A 13,942-nucleotide genomic window follows, 5' to 3' on the forward strand; every position below is an offset into this window, starting at 1 on the left:
GACTGGTGAAGGTGTATATTAGTCAGGGTTCTCTAGAGGAACAGAACTTACAGAAAGAAATATAAATATTAGAATGACAGGCTGTGGTCCAGCTAGTCCAACAATGGCTGTCTACCAACAGAAGGTCCAAGAACCCAATGGTTGGTCAGTCCATGAAGCTGGATGTCTCAGCTGGTCTTCACTGTACACCAGAATCCCAAAGAAATAGGCTCTAATGCTAGCAAAGCAATGAATTTGCCAGCAAGAACGAGAGCAAGCAGGAGATGAGCAAAATCTGCCTTAGTCCATGTCCCTTATATTAAAAGCAGATCCCCCCTGCCACTTCAAATAGTTTAATTCAGAAAAAAAATCCTCACAAGTATAACCAGCTACTTGAGTTTTAGTTAGTTCCAGATGTAGTCACGTTGATAGTCAACAGTAGTCATCACAAGGTGATACTGACTTGTGGAGATGGTACTTACCGACTTGGGTGTGGCGTGGAATTGAAGTGGTAATGATTGTGGTTAGTTCCAGCTTGTGGAAGTGAAACTGGCTGGAGGTGGTACTGACTTGTGTGTAGAGACTTACGGGGGTGGTACTGACTTGTGTGTAGAGACTTCCAGGGGTGGTACTGACTTGTGTGTAGAGACTTCCGGGGGTGGTACTGACTTGTGTGTAGAGACTTACGGGGGTGGTACTGACTTAAGAAAGTGGTGTTGATTTGCAAGGTGAAACTGACTTGGGGAGGTGGTACCTCAGCACCCTGCGAGAAGAACACAAGGAACTGAACTGCAGTGGGATTCGGTATGTATCAGAACTGAGGTCAGGGCAAGAAGAAGCTACAGCATCAAGGCTGGGGCATCAAGACTGGGGGATGATGTGAGAATTTCGAGTTAAACTCATTTCCCTCGTTATCTTATTGTTGTCTCAGTAAGGTCACATGTCCCATAAACAGTATGTGAAATGCTACCACATTCTGAGAAAGCATTTCTGGAAAACAGAAATAAGGAAGTGTAATGCTGTATTTTAATAGTTCAGTGTTTTTCTTCCTCTGGTTTCCTAGATTTCCTGGTTTGGTCTGCTTGCAGGTAGGAAGGGGAGAGGCAGCTAAGCAAATGGGGAAGAAATCTGCATACCCAGGAGAGAATGCATGGTCAGCCTTTGTGTCTTTTCAATTCTTTTCTATTATTTAGGAGGAAAATCAATCTTTGATCCTAATATTATTCCTTTAACTTTTCTTGTCAAGGTCAGGAAATTCTAACCATGCAAATGTCATTCTTACATTCTTGAAAAGCAGAAGTCTTTTTTCTTTGTTTTTTTGTTTTGTTTTAGTTGTTGTTGGTTTTTTGTTTTTTGAGACAGGGTTTCTCTGTGTAGCCCTGGCTTTCCTGGAACTCATTCTGTAGATCAGGCTGGCTTTGAACTCAGAGAGATTCAGTTGCCTCTGCCTTTTGAGTGCTAGGATTAAAGGTGCGCACCACCAATGCCCAGCAGATCTTCTCTTTTTTTTATTTAAAGCTATTAATATATCTTTTGAAATGGAACCACAGATAATAAGAACAATGAATAGTGACTTGCTGCAATGTGGCTAATTGACAGTCCTGGTTACTTGAAATTGACCATTCTTCAGAGAAACTTCTAGTAGCAAAAGGCAAAGGTTCATCTTTGGGAAATTCCAGGCTCTCTGGGTAGAACCTTGGTGTGTTTTTCAACCTGCTATGTTGTCCCTCCCTGCCTTGATGCTACTTGAAGATGGAACTCAAGGTGAAGCCATTAAAAGAGGGTGTGTGTCTGTGTGTGTGCCCATCCATGCAAAAGCCATAAGGGGAGATCAGGTATCCTGTGCTATAATTCTCCACCTTATTCCCTTGGGTCATGGCCTCTCACTGGACCTAGAGCTATTCTGGCAGTCAGAAGTCTCCACCAAGGTATAGGACCATGCCACAAAAAAGATTTTCCCATTCCAAAGCAAACCTCTATTCTAGTGTGAGAACATGAGACCCTTGTGTTTACAGAGGTTATCCTCACCTAAAAAGTGTTTCTGCTGATGTCCATCACTGATTCTCTCTCTTCTCTTGACAGAGTTCCATGGTGTCTTCAAAAGGTACATGCTATTTTCAAATAGCTAATTAAAAGAGGAGAGAATCTTTCAGATCATCTGTCTTGTCCTTGTTCTTACTCTTGATGTGTCCTGTAGGCTACTCTCATCATAAAGACAGTATGAGTGACTGTCTCAGCATTTCTCTTCATTAATGCTATTGGAAATTGATGAGTAGCTTTTGGAAACTGTGGATTTTTTGCAAGAATAATAGCCCTTATTTATTTTTGGAGGACCCATGTGGCTTTCTAAGTAAATATTGTAGAAAATCTACCCCTCAAAATAAACACTCCAAGTAATTGCCTGATAGATGAAGTTGACATTCTGGCTTTGTGATTTGCTATGATATGTAAAAATCTAATTTTCTTCATGGAATGACACCACTGCAAAATTGTGAGTCAATTAGAATTGGTGGCTTGCTCGGAGCATGAGGAATAGCTTTAGTGATGATGTATCAATATTGATTTACAGTTTCTTAAATCAACCTAAATCCAATTGGGAAAATGTTAAACAGATGAGTAAATGTGGCAGAGTGATAAAGATTTTAGTCTTCCCTTTCGGAGCTGATGTGCCCCCAAATCTCTTAGAGAATATATTTGCTGATGGAGGATTTGAGAACCCTGACACACTTCTGAACACACAAAACAAGCTTATTAGGTCAATAACAATTCAAAGTTGATCTAAGTCTTTACCATCTGAATGGTGAGACAAGAAGCTGACAAGAGCTTGTGGAATGCTTGCTGAACTCAGTTTCTGTATCTTGATATTATTAGTCAGTATAGAACAGACTAGAATGTCGAAACAAACAGCCAGACAATGCAGAGATCCCTCTTAGGTAAACATTTGCAATGAAAAAGATGTCCAATAAAGTCTAGCAATATCTTTAAATGCAGAGTTCATGAAAAGCGCTCATTAAATTGCCACCCCAAACAGAACACAAGAACCTTTGCCCGTGTTGGTTAGGCTGCTTCGGGCGCTTATTAACATTCTGAAATAAATTTGAAAGCTTTAAGAGAAGTTGATGTTTTTGTCTTGTTTTGTTTTTTAACCCTACTTTGAGCTTTTAAAAGTGATAGTCACAAAGGCCAATTGTCTGGGAATGCTAAGAGAACCTTTTTACAGGTTGATTTACCAATGGAATGAATTACCTTGTGTAATTCGTGTTTCATGTAAGCTTATTTTGAGGGCAGTCTGTGTAGGTATATGAATGCTGAAGTCAGTGCTGGCTACATGACAAACACAGGATAACAATTAAATGCTCATGGCTATGGATTGAAATCACTTTTAGTACTTTAGTATTATCTGAGATGTCAGACAGTATGAGCATAGAGCAAGGATAATCGACTATTTAGAATTTGTTCCCTGCCGGGCGTTGGTGGCGCACGCCTTTAATCCCAGCACTCGGGAGGCAGAGGCAGGCGGATCTCTGTGAGTTCGAGACCAGCCTGGACTACCAAGCGAGTTCCAGGACAGCCTCCAAAGCCACAGAGAAACCCTGTCTCGAAAAACCAAAAAAAAAAAAAAAAAATTGTTCCCTATGACATTCTTGGTCTCCTGTAACTTCTGGTAGCTGTCTCTTTGCTGACCAGAATTCATGATGACCCTCAGTGGTTCTCGCTTTGTATTGTTTGGGGTTTCCGTGCAGCATGAGAAGCTATGGAGTGACGTCCAAAACCAAGCACACAACTACTCCAGCTTCTCAGTTGTTTCTGAATCACTCTGTGGTGTGAGAATGGAGGATGACTCAAATAGCTCATGGGAGAGATCCCCAGATCAAGAATTGGGGCCTTCAGCTAATGCCTAGCACCAGGCCAGACACGTGAATGAATCTTGAAAGTAGATTCCCTTGCTTCAGTTAAGCCTTCATAAGAAGGCTCTGTGACTAACTTCCTGAGGTGTCCTGAAAGGAACCCTCTGCCTAAGCCCCTCCCCAATTCCCTGCAAACACACAGAGCCACCTGTTGTCCTCAGCCACTATGCTCTGTGGGAACTGATTATATAGGAGATAAGGACTACCACATTTGTGTGGGGTGAAAATGCGGCACACACCAACAATGGACTATCTCTCCACAGGGAGAGTGCGGACAAATTTGGTTTTCCTCTTCATTCTTCCCAGTATTGACTTATATACTGCTCCTGGGAGAAAATATTCTACTTTGAGGAAAGTAATGGGGGGCAGGGGAGCAGGTGGAATGATAGAGTTGGATTTCTAAAGTTTGAGATCCTGGTCATATTTCCAAGTTCTGTGAGTGAGCCGCAGCAGCACTAGGCAGCTGATTGTGAATGTGTCAGAGGTCAGAAAACAGGAAGACACAGTTTTGAGTCCCTGAGATAGAAAGAAGAATCCAGGAAATTCTTTTCCTCTGCCCTTCCAGCAGGCATGGAAGATGGGCACAAGAACAGCAGACTTAGCTGTGAAAATGATTGCCATGCAAGCACAAGGACCTGAGATCAATCCCCAGCACCCATGAAAAATGCCAGATACAGAGGCACATGGGGAAGCAAAGATGGGAGTATGGGTGGGGCTCTGGCTACCTAGCCTTGCCTAATTGGTGAGCTTCAAGTTCAGAGAGGAACCCTGTGACTTAGGGTTTCTGTTGCTATGATAACACACTATGAACCAAAGAGATTTTGGAAAGAAAGAGTTGATTTCGCTTACACTTCCACATTACAGTACACCATCAAAGGAAGTCAGGACCCAAAACAAACTGATGCAGAGGCCATGAAGGGTGCTGCTCACTGGCTTGCTCCTCATGGCTTGCTCAGCCTGCGTTCTTATAGAACCCATGCCTACCAGTCCAGGAGTGGCCCTACCCACAGTGGGCTCCACATCAATTACTAATTAAGAAAATACCCTACAGGTTTGCCTACAGCCCAATATTATGGAAGCTTATTTTTTTTTCAATTGAGGTTCCCTCCTCTCCAGTGACACTGGCTTGTGTCAAGTTGACCTAACCTGGTAATGCTGTTGTGGAATCTTTATGAGGTAGAGTCTAGCTGAAGGAAGCAGATCACTGGAGGACAGGCCTTACCCTGGCCCTGGTTCCCTTCCAAGGTTACTTGTTACTTGGTATCTAGAGATATGAGGAAGCAACATCACACTCCTGCCAACACTTGTGGACCTTGCAACTTCTGCTGCCATGATGGACTGAACCCTCTAAACTATGAGCCAGAATAAGCTGCTCCTCGCCATTTTAGATTTATCCAAGTATTTCACCATACTGATGGAAGCAAACTCATAGAGCTAGTTCACTGTCCTGGTTTCACTTCCTTAACTGTTGTAAAATGTCTGACAAAAAGCAACTCAGAAAAGAAAGGTTTTACTTGACTTTCAATTCCAGTCCATCACTGGAGGGAAATCACATCACATTCATAGTCAAGAGAGGAGGAAAATAAACTCATACGTGCCTGTGTTCAGCTTGCTTTCTCTACTTTTAAAGAACCCGGGGAATGGTGCTGCCCATGATGGATGGCATTGCCTCACAGGCACGCCCACTGGCCAACCTGATCTAGGTGTCCCTCACTGAGATTCTCCTCGCAGGTGAGTCTGTATTGTGTCAAGTTGACAATTAAAACTGCCCATTGCAACCACCTAACCTCATGTACTCCTCATCCTTCTACCGTGGAAGAAGCACACATGAGAATGTGGGCATGTGTAAACGCTCTCGAGATCCATGTCTGGACTTAGCTCACTGTTGATTCTGCCCTGTCCTGTTGGTCAAAAACAGGCCCAACAGATAAACTCAGAGCCAGAGAAAGAGCATCATTACACAGCAGAGTATGGGCCTCATGAGGGATCAAGAACTGAAGGCAGAGATGAGAGAGATAGCTGCTCTGTGGTTAAGAGTACTTGCTGCTCTTCCAGAGGAACTTCAGTTCCCAGCACCCATATTGGGTGGCTCACAACTGCCTGTTTTCCAGCTCCTGGGGATCCCATGCCCTCTTCTGTCCTCCATGGGCACCCACACACATGTGCACAAACATACACACAGGCACACAAATAAATAATACTATAAATGTTAAAAATAAAGATAGAGATCAATAAGGAAGACACATGTGCACATACACACACACACACAAACACATCAAAAAGATTTCTTTGAAACTATGATTTGGGAAACAGAAGCCCCTGAACAGTTTGCTGCAACCAGACTTCCCATTAAAAGGACACGGAGACAGTGTTAAAAGGTAACAGAAGACACCATCGATGGAGACTCACTGGACAGGCTGAACTTAATATTTTAAGACACCCTCACTTCCTTTCTGGAGCAGTCTCAGTTAAAGCTACTCCTCACTGGATGTAAATTATGGGGATCCTCCTAGGTGAGCTTTGACTGAGTTCCCTTTTCAAGCTACTCAGATCCCAATTCTAATTTTGTAGAGGGTTTCTACACTGTATGCAGTGATAAAACAATCCTATTTCTGTGGTGTGTTATGATGACTAGCTTTGAAAGTGGAACCAAATTTCTTTGGGAAGGTGGGCTAAGTAGCATGTCTTTGTCAACAATTCAAGGCATGGGAGGGTCTGTCTGCCACTCCCACTTCTCAGGTAACTGTGTTTCATTTGCTGATGTGAGATGAGATCTAAGTGTGTAAAGGGGTGAGGAAATTATAGGGAATATGTGGATGGTGCCAAAAGGGGGAAAAAATGAAGATCTCCCTGTTCTGTCTTCCTTTTTGCTGCTGTAAATCAACACACTGATGAGAACCAGCTTAAGAGACAAAAGGATTTACTTGGCTTACACTTTCAGATCACAGTCTACCACTGCAGGAAGTCAAGGCAAGAACTCAAGGCAGGAGCCAGACTCAAAACCCGTGGAAGAAGGCTGCGTATTAGCTCTCTCAAAGACTCATGTTTAGTTAGCTTTCTTATATTCTCATACACCCTCAAGACCACCTGTCTAGGGAGGGTACTGTCCACCGTGGGCTGGCCCTCCTACATCAATTAACATTCAAGACTGCTGCCCCAACACACACACACACACACACACACACACACACACACACACACACACACACACAGCCCAATCTAATCTGGGAAATCCCTCAATGCAGTTTTCCTTCTCTGGTGATGATAGGCAGTGACAAGCTGACAGTTAAAGTTAGCTACAACAATCCCACAGATCATAGTGTATAAACGAGCCACAAATTCTGGTGTCATAAGTAAGTCCAGGCTGTCAGTGGGAGGACAGTGGAGATGTGGTAATTACCCAGAGTGGAGGCGACCCCAGAAAGTCATCTGCTTTTAACTGCTGTGTCCATGAGAGGAGTCTCTCTCCAGAGGACTTGCAGTTTGAGGCTGAGAAGACTAAAGTAAGGCTCCCAGAGGCATGGTCCCTAACCTGTGTATGGTCTTTGCCAGCTTCTGGCTCTAAAACAAGTCCCATGTTGGACTCTGGCAAAGAGCTCTTAGATCTTGTCATTGCCAAAGGGAAAGAGCCTGCCTGCTTTTTGCAAAAGCAATCGACAAGGCATACTTGTCTCTTCAATTATAAATATCTCCTGTGTGCCTTCACTTTAAAGTTAGGATAAAGAGAGGATAGGAGATAAATATTTATGACATAAGAAAATGAGATGTGCATTCCTCCAATCAATAGGATTTTTTTTAAAGATGAGTACTTTGGTAACTAGGCTCAACTAAGTAACAATGAGGGACTGGAGAGATGCTCAGAGTGCTCTTTGAGAAGGCCCGAGTTCAATTCCCAGCACATACATTAGATGACTCACAACTACTTGTAACTCTAGCTCCGGGGAGATCTGATATGTCCAGCCTCCATGGGTACCTGCACATGTGCAAATACACAGAGGGTTAGCCAGACACACACACATATACACAGAGAGAGAGAGTGAAAGGGGGGGGGAGAGAATTAAAAAATAAACTATGAAAGCTGTACATGGCTTTGAAGACTCAGTGGTTGGTTGGTTGATTTGTGCCATTGCTGTCTTTGTTTCCTCTGTAGAAGGGAATTGTCAAATGTTCAGTATGGTTTATAGGTCACATCAACATTTCACAGCCATGAGAAGAACCAGGGAGCTCAAAGATATCCAGCTAAGGTGCCATAGGCCTTTAATGTGCTCTCAAGGCTCTGCTTAGGTGCAGAACAGAAAGAAATCTCTGGAAGGGTGAGAAGCTTGGAGTCAGACTAGATAGCAAGGCGAATGTCCAGAGACTCAAAACTGTAGGCCTTCCATACATACATAGAGCCTAACTGTGTGCATGACAGATGCCTCCGTAGAAATGAGAGTCAGAGACAGTAAAGATTCAGCTGGAACCTCATAATTTTGTTAAACAGTATGGGGAGGGAAGCTGAGGTGTGTGTGAAGAATTTGAACCACTTTATGGCTGAACTGGTACAAATTCAGATCCTGTCAGAAATTCCTTAGGAGATGCTTATTGGATTATTTTATTCTGATTTCAAGTGTGGAGTTTCTTCCATTTTAGCTGCTGAAACTGTGAATCAAATTCAGTGTGTGTTTGCCTTGATGATTCTTAATATTTGTCATTTTATTATTGTTGTTGTAGCCACCAGCTGCAAAGGTTGTAATCCACTCTTTTTAAAGTTTAAAGTTCCCCACATTTACTTTCTTACTTAGAAGTGTAATTACTGAGGTGGCTAATCTCAGTTGTCAACTTGATGAAATCTATAATCACCTAAGAGAGCAGCCTCTAGGCATGCCTGGGGCAGGGGGATTGTCTTGATTAGATAATTGAGATAGGAAGTACCACTGTGGGTGGAACTATTCCCAGGGCTCAGATCCTGAACTGTATAAAAAGAGAAAGTAAGCTAAACACAGACATTCATTCTTCTCTGTGCTTTGACTTTTTTCCCTTGAAACAGTCTCTGCCTTCTTTTAAACTTGTAATCTTGTTAGAAACAAGACTAAAACAAAACTAAACCAAAAAGTTATTATAAAACATTGTCATGTGAGATAGGTATCTCAAAATTAAAATCTGACTTTTCTTTGTTAACATATAATTTATCTTTATTTTATATTCATTGGTGTTTTGCCCACATTTATGTCCGTGTGAGGGTGTCAGAAACCCTGGAACTGGAGTTACAGACAGATGTGTGATGGGAATTGATCTTTCTTTGAAAAATCAGCTGGTGCTCCTAACCATTGAGCCATGTCTCCAGCTCCAAAATCTGACTTCACTTAAAATTAGAGTGATCCCTGATCTTCAGCTGGGCTGAGGTCAACCTGACCACTGTGGTTCTTCCAATGTCACAAAAATACATGCTTATTGAAAGCTCTGGTTATCAAACGGGAAGTTATCACTTCTGATTCTGGGCCATGATTCTCATTCCTCTTTCTCTGTTATTATATTTGGATTGGCATGTTTGAATATCTAAGGAGCAACAGAGTGGAGGGACAGATGTGAAACGGGAAAGGCATCCTCCCACACAAAATGCTTAGACCAGCCCTTGTGGAGTGGAACACACCTGTAGTGTAAGTCCAGCAATCCAGAGGTAATGGCAGGAGTGTCAATCAGAGGGAGGACAGAAGAAGAAACAGGCTCTACTTGGGGGCAGTGGAGGACACTTTAGCTTAGAATAAACACAGGAAGGGCTCTCCTCAAGAAAAGTGAGAGTGAATGCCTTATACAGTATGTTTTTATTAGGACTTGGTACTTATCATGATCCTGCCTGTCCTAGCTGGGACTCCCCTGCACAACATCTTTGCAAGTGTTCAGACATTGTGGCATGCTTCAGAGTGCTACATACAGGCATAAACATGTAAAACCCTGTTGGCTTTTCAGCAGTCCATGGGAGAGGAAGGACAGCACTATCTCCCACATGGTGCTACTAAGGAATCCACAGACACAGAAGCTTAGTGACTTTCCTAAGGCCATAAACAAGAGAACCACCAGCTCTGAAGTGACAAAGTCCTAAGTTCAAGTCTCAGATCTTCTTTTTGCTCACCTGTGACCTCCAGGATGTCCCAGAGCTTTCTTGACTCAGTATCCCCATATGGAAACAAAAAGTAGCTGTGGAACGCCCTGTGAGGTCACATGGATTGTAGATAAAGGATTGGGTGCATGACAGGTATTTGGCATCCCAGAATCCAGTGCATAACCCAGGATCTTCTGCCCCATAGTCCCAACTGTCTTTACTCCTTGATGTACACCTCTCTCCTTCTCTTTTCTCAGATACAAACTTGTAGAAGAGAAGGTCTAACCAAGCTGGCCTGGGCTGTGGACAACCACCACATGGGCAAATGGGAAGGAGTGGTCAACAGCGCACTACGCTATGCAGGATGGAGACAAGGCAGCACCTTTACCAGGGGAGAGAGTACCCCAAGTTCATTATCATCTCCTGTGCTTCTATAGCCACCTCTCACATGGAGGGTGCTTTTGATTCTCTCTTAGCGTCTGTCTAGGCACTAGTCCAGGAGGACAGAAAAAGGACTCCACTGTCTTATGTTCAGAGACAATATGGAAGCTCCCAGACCAGAGCATGACTGATACTCAATAAATATTGAGCAATTGATACATTTTGTTGACATTATTAAAGTTTTAAGTCTTTCTGGTCTAAAAAAATAATTGAATTAATTTTATCTTCACTAACTTTTTCTAGCTCCTAGATTGAGTCCTCCTGCCTATATATAGCTACCAACAAAACACTCAATCATAAAAATTCACCTCATATGACTCAGTAACTTCCCAGGGCTTAACCACTGCCCTCAGAATGGCTGCATGAGGTACCAGGTGCCTTGCCAAAGGAGTTGATTAATAAGTCAAATACATGTGAAATACTTGCCAAGAAGTATTACTATCAAAATGTCATGCAGTTCAAATATCTAATAAAAAAATTCCTAAGCACATACTGCGGGGAGGGGGGAGGTTGCAAACAATGACACCCCCCAACCCTACCCCTCCCAGCATTTTGATGTTAGTGACACCCACACAGATCTGCCCTAATTTTACTCTTTCTGGGTCTCCCATATCAGATTTGGTTTTGTTCTCAGTCTCCTTGTCTTCTCCTTGTCTGTCTTCGCTGGTCCCCTTAAATGTGTTCCTTCAAATAGTCACTAACTTGCTAGAGGACATGTCACAAAGAGCACTCTTCTGCCTTTCACAACATTTTTATCTGATTGAGCAGACAGGATTTCTATGAAGAAAACCGGAGGAATTAATTAATTAACTGTAACTGGATTTCACCTCTTTAACCTTAACTCGTGAGCAAACCTGAGCTAAATAAACATCTGACCATCCAATCTCTCTCACTTAAGGTTAACTTGAGTTTATTATTCAGGCCACTGCCCTTGTGTATTAGGCAATGCATAAATTACGCATACTAATTACCCTGGATGGGGCACCACTTTAATGAATTCTTTTAATTAAACTGCAACACAGTGGTTTTGCACAGGATGATCTATATTTCATCCTTAAACTACGTTAACCTTCATCTTTGTCGGGGCAACTCACACAAACCAACCAGAGCGGTTCTGAACTTAATTTATCTAAGTATGTACTTCCCACAATCCCTCTTGACTATCATAGGAAATTTTGAAAAATGTTTCTCTTCTGCTTTGAGGTTAAGAAATTAGATACATCTGCAAAAAGTTACGATTCTGCTGCAGATACTGAAGTTGGGTGGGAGAAAAAGAGGTAAATCAAGGCAAAACTAAAATGATAGTATCAACTAGCAAAGCACTGGCATCTTCAAAAGCCATGTGAACAATGTTTTTATTCATGAGTATTAAAAAGCAGAAGACATTCTTCATGTTGTATGTCTGTGTTCTTAAATTTATAGTAAATGATCTCTATTTTGAGTCCAGTTTTCTAAGAAATAATTAGTCTCCTTGGGACTGGAGATGTGGCTCAATGACTAAAAGTATGTGCTGGCCTTGTAGAGGACCTCTGTTAAGTTCCAAGCACTCAAATAGGGTGGCTTACAACCACCTGTAACTCCAGCTCCCGGGGGATCTGATGTTATCTTCTGGTCTCTTCTGGCACTGCACACATGTGCACATACATACCCATTCACAGACACACATGCATTCAACTAAAAATAAATCTTTCAAAAAATTAGTTCTCTCCACTATTGCTAGGATTGTATCAGATTAATGACTACCCTAATTGTCACCAGGGACTTTATCCAGTAGCTAATGGAAACAGATGCAGAGATCCTCAGTCAAGCACTGGGCTGAGCTCTGAGAGTCTCCTGAAGAAAAGGGTGAGGGATTGCATGAGCCAGAGGAGTCGAGGTCATGATGGAGGAACCCATAGAGACATCAGATGGGAGCTCATGGATTCCGGACCAACAGTTAGGGAGCTCACATGGTACCCACCTAGGCCCTCTGCATGTGTGTGACAGTTTTGTAGCTTGATCTGTTTGTAAGGCTCCCAGCAGTGAGATCAGGTCCTGTCCCTGACATTTGTCTAGCTTTTGGGAACCTGTTCCTCTTGCTGGACTACCTTGCCCCGCCTTGATGGGGTATGGGGGGCGGGGCTTAATACTACCTCAACTTGGTGTACTATGCTTTGCTCAAGCTCGTGGGAGACCTGCCCTTTTCTAAATGGAGATGGAAGAGGAGTGGATGGGGAGGGGGTAGGTGGGAGCAGGGGGGAAAGGAATGGGAGGAGAGGGAAGGAGGGAGAGAAACACAATGCAATGAACAAATATTACAAGATACTATTAGACTGACTTACATGAGACAGGCTGCACACTCCAACAACCAATGTCTTCACACTGGAAAGGCTGAGAATCCAGTAGTTCCTCAGGAAGCTGGATGCTCCAGGAGTTCCAATCTGGTGCTGAAGAATTTATGGATTCTTGCAGAGAGTTTTGTCTTTAGTCCACAATGAAGGCTAGAGAAGCCAGTGAAGGACAGCAACTGCAGTAGAAGCAATGGAGTAGATGCACTCACCCACAAACAAGAAGATAAGTAGGCAAAAACAGAACTGTTCTCTCCCTTATATTCCCTTTCCTATATTTTGGGATGCTGCCAGAAGTTGTGACTCACTCTGAGAGAGGCCTCCTCTTTAACTAATTCTTCCAGAAAATGGTCTCACAGACCCATTGAGAGGTCATCTTCCCAGATCCAATGAAGTTGATAACTGAAATTAATCACAGGGAGAATTCTGGACCAGGCTGACATACATGAGATTCTGCATAAATGAGAATAGAATAGAATAAAATAGAATAGATAGACAGACAGACAGACAAATATTCTCCAAAAACACATAACTGTCTTCTAGAGTAAAAGAAGTGTCCTTAGTAAAGGCCCTATTTAAGTTGGAACTATTAGCTGGGGGCCATTGTATGAACACATGTGCGCATGGGGGAATGTTTGAGTCACAATGACACAGGAATGGGGAATTTATTACATGAAGCCTGAGACCTTAGGAACTGGGAAGAACATGGTATAAGATGATTCCCCTGAGGTGGCTCAGTGTGTCAAGGTGCTTGCGTCCAAGCCTGATGACTGGAGTTCCATGCCCAGAACCTACAAGAGGAAAGAAGAGAACTGAATTTTGCATGTTGTCATCTGATCTCCACATGCGTGCTATGGTATGCATACACCCACCACAAACACACACACACACACACACACACACACACACACCAAATAAATGTAAATTTAAAAGAAAAAGATGGTGTGCCCACAAGGAAATTGTCCTCTTTTTGAGGTTCTGTAACAAAATAAGCCTGTGAACTGGTACTTCTAATAACAAGATGCTGACAGGTGACACTAGAAATGATTCCACAGAAACATTACAGAGTCTGGAACCAACCAGATAGATCTGAAATTCAGCAAGTTCTAATATAACCCCAAATTGCACAAAAGCAGCCTGTGGGATGCAGCACATCTTATTGTGACAAAGAAAATAAAGAATTTGAGGTACTGGGGCTGGGGAGA

General features: G+C 42.7%; 1 long non-coding RNA gene across 1 annotated transcript; it reads left to right on the plus strand.

Annotated features, from left to right (window-relative positions):
- The first annotated feature begins 667 nt into the window (after nt 1-667).
- LOC121137624 lies at nt 668-10,566 on the plus strand. Its single transcript, XR_005874913.1, has 3 exons — nt 668-783; nt 5,518-5,618; nt 10,227-10,566. It is a non-coding gene; the product is annotated as an uncharacterized LOC121137624 (long non-coding RNA).
- Nucleotides 10,567-13,942: the final 3,376 nt, after the last annotated feature.

This window comes from Mesocricetus auratus, unplaced genomic scaffold (assembly GCF_017639785.1).
Source record: "Mesocricetus auratus isolate SY011 unplaced genomic scaffold, BCM_Maur_2.0 Super-Scaffold_100691, whole genome shotgun sequence".
In the NCBI taxonomy this organism is placed as follows: Eukaryota; Metazoa; Chordata; class Mammalia; order Rodentia; family Cricetidae; genus Mesocricetus; species Mesocricetus auratus.